Consider the following 8,827-nt stretch of genomic DNA (forward strand, 5'->3'; position numbering starts at 1 on the left):
AGAGAGACGTCAGCCTTGGCAAGACTTTTGGATGCGTCCGTAGCCTGCAGTGGTCAGACTTATGGTTGATGGTGTATTGTTCCTACCATGGGCTCATGCATTATGCAGAGGGTAGACAGTGCACCAGGCCTGCTCATTGCAAGGTGAGCCAGTAGGAGGGGTGAGGTACGCACCCCACTTTACCAAGGCCCCACTTCTACCCACATCATACCACTTGTTGGGGGAAGGGAAACTGACTTCCCAATAGCTGGGTAAGGTCCCCTTCCACATAAAGTTCAAAACTGGAGATGCCAGATATTATCACGTGTAATTTTGCACTGCCCCTGGGAAAGAAAGAGAAGAGTTATGTACTCCCTATCATCAGGGGGTGAGTGGGAAATCTCAGAGTCAGAGAAGGCCCAGAAGATGAAAGAAGCCTCAGCAAGTGTGGGCTTGGGCGTGGGACGGGAACCTGGGAGTTCCGATTTTGATCTAATCCTTTCAGGCCTCTCCTGTGGACATCAGACCATATTGCCTCCCAGACATTAAGACTCACCAGCCTCCTTATTATAAAAATGAAAGGCCTATGTTTAGGTAATTACCCTGGGGGAATAAAGAAGCTGAGCTGAGCTACAGCGAGCATCAACAGAGGCCTCTTCACAGTAGACCTGAGGGGCAGAAACTATTATTTCCATTTCATAGACGGGAAGAAATTATGGCCCAGTTGAAAACGCACTTTAGTACTGGGCAAGATCTGAGTTTGAATTCTAGTTCTGCTGTTGTGTGTCTGTGTGACCTTGGGCAAGTGAATTGCCGTATCTGAACCTCAGTCTTCCTCATCTGGAAAGTGGGGATTACCATAAGAGACTGTCAGGGTTTGTTGGGAGGATTAGAGAAAATGTATGTAAAATACCTGGCATACAACAAGCGCTCATTAAAAAATGGAATAACAACAATAGCTAACAGAAAATGAACGCTTATAATGTGTCACACAGAACGTGTATCATCTCATTTAGTCAGCCCAGCAGCGCTAGGTAGTGATACTGCTTCAGGAGCCTGAAGCTCAGGGGAGTTAAATCATTTGCACAAGGACTCCTGACTACTGAGTGGCAGAGCCAGGATTTGAGCCCAGGCAATGGGAATTTATGTATATACAACTGAGGCTCAGAGAGGTTCTGAAACTTGGCCACAGTCACGCAGCCAATCTATGGGAGGAAAGGGGCTTAGACCCTTGGTTTTCTGACTCCAAATCACCTACTGTGCCCCTCAGCTTTTTCTAGCGTGCAGATAAAGGGTGGGACTGGACTGGCTTAGAACAGTACCTAACCTGGGACAGGTACAAATAAAAGTATTAAATAATAAATGCTCTGGGCACCCTGACCCGGCCTCTCCCCAGAGCCCCAAGGGGGGAATCGGACCCTTTCCTGGGTATCATGTGGGAAACAGGCCACTTCTGGCTGCTTATTGTTTACTTATTCACAGCCTTCGATGATATCACACCTGCATCGCTCCGAAGGGCTGAGGAGATGCGCACACAGGTAAAGAGGATGAGCAAAACAGCATTGGGACGGAGGAGCCTGAAGGAGCGGGGTATGGTAATTGTGTGTCTGGTCTGCGAGGACTATGCAGGGGTTAAAGACTCACCTGGGAGCCAGGCTGGGGGAGGGTAGGAAGGTGGAGGAGTCGCCTAGGAGCCTGGATGGGCGTTTCTGTTTCCGTAGCCACCCCACCCTGCCGCTCTACACCGGTGGAGGACTGACGGCACGCCCACGCTACAGCTGGTGGCATTGTCTCCCGTCCTCTGCGGAGATGTTCAGGAACTCCTAGAACATCCAGACAGGGCTTTCACAGCGTGTGCAATGCACCCCATCACAGGTTCAGCAAGAAAAAAACACAAGGAAGTTTTTATCTTCCCAGTTCCCTTTCAACTCTTCCGGATTACTGCAGGAGACGGTCTCATTTTGCTGCCAGAAGCCCTTTAACACCTGTTTACCCATACTTACCTTATTTCTTCTTTTTCTTTCTTTCTTTTTTTGAACAAACAGAGAACAAGTCTCCTGGTTAGAATGTGAAGCAGGTGATAATACCTAGCTAGAATGTAATGACAGGTTTTTTCATGTTACTTGTTTTTTGTTACCTAGTATTGACAACGAGTGATACTGGTTTTCTGTTTTCAGTAGTGATATAAAGTTTCCTTTTAAAGTACGTAGTTAGAAGTAGGGACTCTGGAAACCAGACCACCGGGTTCAAATCTCAGCTATGCTGCTTATTACCTGTGTGACCTTGGCAAGTGACCCGAGCTCCTTGTGCCTCAGTTTCCTCCCGAGGCAATAGTGGTATCTATCCCCTTAGGTTGTTGTGGGGATTGCATTAGTTACTGTAGGTAAAGAGTTTAGATTGGTGCCTGACACCTAGTAAATGCTATATAAATGCTTGCTATTATTAGGTCAAATAGGGCAAAAAACCATAACTGAGGTTTGCAGAATACTTGTTTGGACCAATCCCACCATTTTCCATGTAGGAAAACAAAAGTTTGGAGAAAACAATTAAGAGGCAGAGCTAGGATCTTGGTAGGTCTCTGAATTCCCAATCCATTTAGCAGTCATTTCAACCTTCAACAATTAATATAACCTCTTCAGCCTTGGTTTATTCATCTGCAAAATGGGACTAATGTTATCTCATTGGATGTTGGGATGGTGTGTGTAAAGATGGTTCAGCAAATAAGTATGTCCCTCTCATGCATTCACCTAAGGGGGCAAAAACTGATTGTTGGGGGCAAGAAAATCTTAACTCTTTTTAGTATATAAAGCATACCTGTGTTATTAAAATTTCATGAGGAGTGGTGATTAGGAAAAAAAGGGTCTGAAAAGGCTCCTTAGTGGGGCGATAATGAAAAAATCATTGAGAAACAGTGCTCTAGACCAAGGTTTTCCCACCTTGGGTCCTTATCCACTAGTGGGTTGAGAATCAGCTTAGTGGGTTGTGATCAGCATTTTGGGGGGAAAAAATGCCATAGGGCATTGTACATAATAAGGGCCAGTAAGTATTCCGAGAATGTTCGGTTCAGCTCAGTGTGTCTGTGTGTGTCTGTGTGTGTGCATGTGCCCAGTCATGAAATAAAATGTATCTCTTGTGGGTTACTGTAAAACAAAGTTGACAGCCAGCGTTCTAAACCACTACTTTTCTTTTTCTCCCCTCATTTCTTATCTTTCAGACAAGCCCGTGCAGCCTGGGACTGTTTTGCTCTAAAGAGAAAGAAACTGATGATGAAAGAAACAGGAGAGACTCCAGATTTCAGTGAAACTTGGACCTGACCTTTCCCAGCTCATGGCCCAGAAGCTTTCTTCCCTTCCTCATTCTATATTCCAGGGTAAGCCCCAGGGACAGAGGAAAAGGAGTGCCTTCCCACTGGCAGAGGGGAAAGTGTCTCCCACCTTGCCATCCCAGGACAGCCCCTCCGCATTCCTCTCTCTGTCCCCTTTCCCCTCTCCTCCTTTCCTCTTCTCCCAGCTTGGAAGGCAACAGTCATGTTCCTCCCCTGCCCCAATTTGATTCCCAGCCATCTAACCCAAAGCAAGTCATTTAATTCCTCTGAGCCTCAGTTTTCTCAGCTGTAAAATGGGGGAAATGATTTGTAAAGTGAGGATTAAATGAGAGATTGCATAGAAAGTGTCTTAGCACAGTGCCTTGTATAAGGTGGGTGCTCGTAATAGCAGTAGCTAACAGGTCCTGAACACTGTGTAAAGTAGTTTTTATGCATATTCTCTATTTAATCCTCACACTGAGCCTACACAGGAGCTGGGAAGGGAGCAAAGCGGACTCTGGAGACAGGCCGCCTGGTTTCAAATCCTAGCTCAGTCTCTTTTTGTGTGTTTAAGGGCATCTATATTTCTTTTTTTGTGAACTCCCTTTTTAAAAAAAAAAAAAGAGAGAGAGCGCTTTCCTCCTAACCCCACAGAATGACTTCTGCTTACTCTTGGCCAGACCTCCAATTGCATAAGACATTGAGAAATATAGTTTTGTAAATAGGCACATGTCCATCCCCAACAAAAGAGGGAAAAAGGTGAGAATAGATATGGGTAGGCAGCTAGAAGCCTCGCCTTCAACAATCTTATCTTACTCTTGGCTTAACCTTCAGTTTTTAGTGGCCCATCTAGGAGGGAGAAATTGAACTAGTCGAAGGAGCGAGAGAGGGCAGTGGTAGTTCAGCGGCAGAACTCTCGCTGTCCGTTGGAGAGACCCCAGTTGGATGCCCAGCCAGTGCACCTCAAGTGCTGCCACAACTTGTCTCTCAGTGGAGGCTTGCATGTTGCTGTGATGCTGAACAGGTTGCAGTGGAGCCAACAGAATAGGAAGAAGGGCCTGGCAATCCACTGCTGAAAATCAGCCAGTGAAAACCCTGTGGATTACAACAGTCCAGTCACCTTGTGCATGAGGCCCCTGTGAACTGGGGGCTGACTTGATGGCCGCTAAAAACAACAACAATAAGGAGAAAAAACTGTTAACAGAGACGAGCTCTGAAGACGTAACTGAACTGTCTCAGTTGTAGTCAATGGTGTTTTGCTTCTCCTTTTCTTTTTTTTTTAAACCTTTCAGTTCCTTTAGGAAAATTGAGTTCGTGAATCTTCTGTATCTACTTAACATTATAGAGATCAACAAATTTTTTAAAATATGGTTGAAAAAAAATCCTGCCTGAGTCACTTCACGGCTGTGTGGCCTTGGGCAAGGTACCAAACCTCTCTGTGCCTGTTTTCTCAATTGTAAAATGGGTACAATAATAATCCTTACCCATAAAGTTGTTTTGAGGAAATGACTTGGTATGTTTAAGCATTCAAATTAGTGTCTGGCCCATAGTAAATGCTATATAAGTAGCATACAATGAGCTGGCATTATTATCACAACTTCACAGATGACGAAATTGAGGCCCACAGAGGTTGTCATTTACCCACCATCACAGAGGGAATAAAAGAGCCTACAGAGTAGAACTGCCCCATAGGGTTTCCAAGGAGCAGCTGGTGGATTCGAACTGCCGACTTTTCGGTTAGCAGCTGAGATCTTAACCACTGCGCCACCAGGGCTCCACATTTGTTTAACATTTTTAAAATTACAGTCGAACTTAAAGTGCACCCGTGATCAACATAAGAACATACCCCAAACCTTGGAAGGTTCTCTGGGGTCTCCTCCCAGTCAATCCCCATCTTCCCCCAAGTGAAACACTGTTTTCTTTTTCACCATGAATGTTTTTCCTGTTTTGAATTTCACCTATGGGGAGCCATACATTATGCTTCTTTTATGATCTGTGGAGTCCGAACTTGAAGACCAAATGCTCCTATCCTAGAAATTGTCGTCTTAATTGTTTACAGTGCCTTTTTAAGCAACAACTTCCACTGCTGTTATTCGCTCTCCCTCTTCCTTTCCCCTCTTTCAGCTCCGCCCCTGAAATGGAGCTGTCCGTCAAGCCAGGAACGAATTCTAACTGACCAATTCTGCGCAAGGCGGTAGAAGTCCCCTACCCACATGCTGGCCAGAGCAAGCCCTCTTCCAGGAAGCCAGTGATAGGGCACGTCTGTCAAGAGATTGGCCAATGGGAGAATGACATATGCTAAACAGTATGCCAGTGGGAGGGTGATATTCTCCCCGTCTCCAACTGCCTCTGCAGAGTCAGCCTCGTGCCTTTGCAGTTTGACACCTTCCAGGCAGCCTGAGGGGTGCAGGATGGCAGGCCGGGGCTCCCTACAGCCCTCCTTACGCCTTTCCCACTCCCCCCCTCCCTGGGGTGGAGGGGAGGGGCGGCTTTTCCAGATAAAAATAATATATATGTAAATATATGTTTTCAGGGTTTCTCCTTTTCTTTTTTAAGTGGGGTAATAATTGCTTTGGCTTTTCTTTTTAAACAAATATTTTCCAATTTTAAATATTAAAAAAATTTGAACATCCCTCCTCTTTTTCTGAGTTTTGAGTGCTGAGGAGAAAGATCAGCCTCCTTCTCCATCCTCCCACCTTGCCCCTCAGAGGTGAGGCCCTGTGAGAAGCTTGAGGACCTAGAAGAAGGGAGAGGTGATGTGAGAATGGGGTGGGAGGAGCAGAGAATGGGATGGGTGGAGTTAAGGTACAGCAGGCACATCATCAGGGTTGAAGGCGAGAGAGAAAAATGTTAAGGTATGAGACAAGAGTAGGAGGTGTAGACCATTTTGGGGAGTCCCGGGAAAAATGAATGAAATAGTTCGAATTGGTTTATAACAAAAAATTAGGACGTATGATTGCCCTGGATGAGCGATATTTAGAGTGCAATAGATCCAAAGGAGATTGGAGAAGAGCGATGCCTGATGGCTTTTGATGGTTACAGATGGATGGATCCCATGGCCATGGAGTTATTAAGGGTGAAGGAGGCTGGTGGGGGGGTGTCTCTGAGTCTGAAGGATGATGCGTTGAGATGTTCTCTTTGGCGTCTTTTTCTACCTTCTCTACCCCAGACAGGCATGACCTGGCTTTTTGTACTAGGCTGTATCTTCTTCCCATTGTGCTTTGCTGTCCTCTGCTGGGGCCTGCAGAACCATGCCAGCCTGCAGATGGAGAGACAAGAGGCTGTTTTGGTGGCATCCAAGTAAGAGGACGAGGGTGAGGGTATCCTTCCTGGGGCCAGGGCTGGTGGAGTTGGTCTCTTACTTTCAGGAGGCAAACGGCATCAGCACTGGGAAAAATGGTGGTGAAAGCAGAAGAGTGTGTGTTGGGGGTAGAATTAGGAGTCAAATATTGTGGTGCAAAAATACATAACAAAATACCAACTCAACAATCTCTGCATGTATAATTCAGTGACATTGATTACATTCAGCAACTTCCACTGCTTCAGGTTGTACAATGACTCTCGCTATCCTTTTCCAAAGTATTTCACCACCATTACCATAAACTCAATGCCCCCTAAGCAAAAGCTCCCCTTCCCCCTCCCTCCCACCACTTGTCACCACTAATAATTTTTGGTTTCTATATATTTGCTTATTTTATATAAGTGAGATCATACAGTAGTTGCCCTTTTGCAACTGACTTATTTCACTCAACATAATGTTTTCAAGGTTCATCCATTTTGTGGCATGCATCAAAACTTCATTTCTCTCTCTGACAGTAGTTTTCTATTATGTGTATATACCACATTTTGTTTATCCATTCATTCATTAATGGACATATCAGTTCTTTTCACCTTTTGGCTATTGTGAAAAGTGCAGCAATGAACATTGGTGTACAGTTTTCTGTTTGTGCTCCTGCTTTCACTTCTTCTGGGTATATAGCTAGGATTGGGATTGCTGGGTCATATGGTAGTTTTTATGTTCAGCTTTTTGAGGAACCACCAAACTGTTTTCCCTAGTGGCTGTACTATTCATTTTACTTTTCCACCAGCAATGGATGAGGGTTTCTGTTTCTCCACAATCTTGCCAACACCTATTGTTTTTTGTTTTTATGATTATTGCCATTTTAATGGGGGTGAGATACTATCTCACTGTGGTTTTGATTTGCATCTCCCTAAAGGTTAATGGGAGCCCTGGTGGTGAAGTGGTTAAGAGCTCAGCCTGCTAACCAAAAGGTCAGCAGTTCAAATCCACCAGCCACTCCTTAGAAACCCTATGAGGCAGTTCTACTCTGTCCTATAGGGTCACTATGAGTTGGAATGAGTTGGAATCGACTGGACAGCACACCACAAAGGTTAAAGATGTTGGACATCTTTTCATGTGTTTGTTGGCTATTTGAATATCCTCTCCAATGAAATGTCTGTTCAAGTCCTTTGCCCATTTTTTGATTGGGTTGTTTGTCCTTTTGTTGTTAAATTGTAGAAGTATTTTATATATTTTGGATATTAGCATCTTATCAAATATATGGTTCCCCCAAATTTTCTCCCAATCTGCAGATTGTCTTTTCACTTTTTGGATAAAGTCCTTTGATGAACAAAAGTATTTTTTTTATGAGGTCACATTTATCTATTTTGTCTTTTGCTGCCATATCTGATAGCCCATTGCTAAAAATAGACCCCATAGCTTCACTCTTACATTTTCTTCTAAGAATTTTATGGTTTTAGTTTTCACATTTAGATCCAAGATCCATTTTGAATTGGTTTTTTTTGTGTGGTGTGAGGTGTGGATCTGATTCATTCTTCTGCGCGTGAAAGTCCAATTTTCCCAGCACCGTATTTTGATTCTTCCTTTCCCATTGAATGGACTTAGTGCCCTTGTTGAAAATCAGTAGGGCATAGTTGTGTGGATTTATTTCTGGTCTTTAATTATATTCCATTGGTCTATATGTCTATTGAAGGAGCCCCAGTGGTGCAATGGTTAAGTGCTCAGCTGCTAATCTAAAGGTCAGCAGTTTGAACTCACCAGCCACTCCTCAGGAGAAAGATGTGGCAATCTGCTTCTGTGAAGATTACAGCCTTGTAAACCCTATGGGCAGTTCTACTCTGTCCTGTAGGATTGCTATGAGTAGAAATGGACTCGATGACGTACAACAGCAACATATGTCTGTTATACCAATACCAGACTGTTTTAATTTCTATGGCTTTATAGTACGTTTTGAAATCAGGACGTGTGAGTCCTCCTACTTTCTTCTTCTTCTTCAAGATTGCTGTAGTTATTCAGGGTCCTTTGCCCTTTCATATAAATTTGAGGTTGGCTTTTCCCTTTGCTGAAATTTTGATGATGATTGCGCTGAATTTATAGATTGTTTTGAGTAGTATTGACATCTTTACTATATTAAGCCTTCAAATCCGCAAATATGGAATGTCCTCCCGTTTATTTAGATCATCTTTAATTTATTTTAGTAATTTGTATAGTTTTCTGTGTACAAGTCTTTCACCTTCCTGGTT

General features: G+C 44.0%; 1 long non-coding RNA gene across 1 annotated transcript; it reads left to right on the plus strand.

Annotated features, from left to right (window-relative positions):
• On the plus strand, positions 1 to 3,261 carry LOC111822392 (uncharacterized). Its single transcript, XR_002825656.1, has 3 exons — positions 1 to 143; positions 1,462 to 1,569; positions 3,194 to 3,261. It is a non-coding gene; the product is annotated as an uncharacterized LOC111822392 (long non-coding RNA).
• The last annotated feature ends 5,566 nt before the right edge of the window (positions 3,262 to 8,827 follow it).

The sequence above is a fragment of the Trichechus manatus genome, unplaced genomic scaffold (genome assembly GCF_000243295.1).
Source record: "Trichechus manatus latirostris isolate Lorelei unplaced genomic scaffold, TriManLat1.0 scaffold00170, whole genome shotgun sequence".
Taxonomy (NCBI): Eukaryota; Metazoa; Chordata; class Mammalia; order Sirenia; family Trichechidae; genus Trichechus; species Trichechus manatus.